This window comes from Arachis ipaensis, chromosome B08 (genome assembly GCF_000816755.2).
Source record: "Arachis ipaensis cultivar K30076 chromosome B08, Araip1.1, whole genome shotgun sequence".
In the NCBI taxonomy this organism is placed as follows: domain Eukaryota; kingdom Viridiplantae; phylum Streptophyta; class Magnoliopsida; order Fabales; family Fabaceae; genus Arachis; species Arachis ipaensis.
In genome coordinates, this window is record NC_029792.2 from 87,440,634 (window position 1) to 87,441,632 (window position 999).

Below are 999 nucleotides of genomic sequence, written 5' to 3' on the forward strand. Positions count from 1 at the left end.
TTGGTGATGGTGGGTAATATCCCATAAAATCTGTTTGATTATAAGATGAGTTGAACTCCATTTGAATTTTGTAAAACACATAACCAACGAAAATTGAAATTCATGCCACAGAGAAAAATTTCTTAGTGAGGCAATAACTCAAACACCTTGGTGTCAGTTTAAATCAGAAAACAAAAACAAAGAAAATGCTTAATCTAGACTTCTCACCCACTTAATCATTGTCGATCTCAATCAATCCCCGGCAACGGCGCCAAAAACTTGATGGGTGAAAATTAGATTTCCAAACAAACTCACTAGCAAATGTACCGGGTCGCATCAAGTAGTAATAACTCACAAGAGTGAGGTCGATCCCACAGGAATTGATGGATCAAGCAACTNTGATTGTCTTCCTCACTTTCTTGTTCCTTCACTTCCTCCTTTACACTCAACATTTGTCTTAATAGCACTTTCATAGAGGAGCTTTGTTGATCTTCCCAAGATTTCTTCATCTCCTTTTCATATCTTTCAATCACAGATTCAAGTGTTGAGAATCTTTGGTTCAGGGAAGTTTGTGGGGGTTGTGAGTTTCCATGTTCCCTTGTCATCTCAAGTGGCTTTGGTGGATATGCACGTTCAGGTTTAAATTCCTCTACCACCTCCTCTTTCTTCACTGAAAATTCACTTGACACAGAGACCTCTTCATCTTGCTCTTCTACTTCTTCCTTCACATCCACCAATTGATCTTCATCTTCCATGCTTAGCAATTCTTTGTTTCTCCTTACTTGCTCCAAATATCTATCCATCTTATTGCAGAGGGCTTGTTGTTCTTTCCAAGAGTCTATGGATGTTTGCAAGTATTGTTCAAATGCTAGCTCAAGGGATGAAGGTTGAGAGAAATTTTATGGACATAGATGTGTTGTGGTGATGTTGTTTTGAGTAGTATGGAATGAATCTTGTGAGTTGTGGAATGAATTTTGTGAATGTTGAAATGAGTCTTCTGTGTAGTGAAATGAATCTTGT

General features: G+C 38.0%; 1 protein-coding gene across 1 annotated transcript in view; it reads left to right on the forward strand.

Moving 5' to 3' along the window:
• LOC110265327 overlaps positions 1-999 on the forward strand; it is a 50,515-nt gene that overhangs the window by 35,307 nt on the left and 14,209 nt on the right. The window lies entirely within an intron of this gene.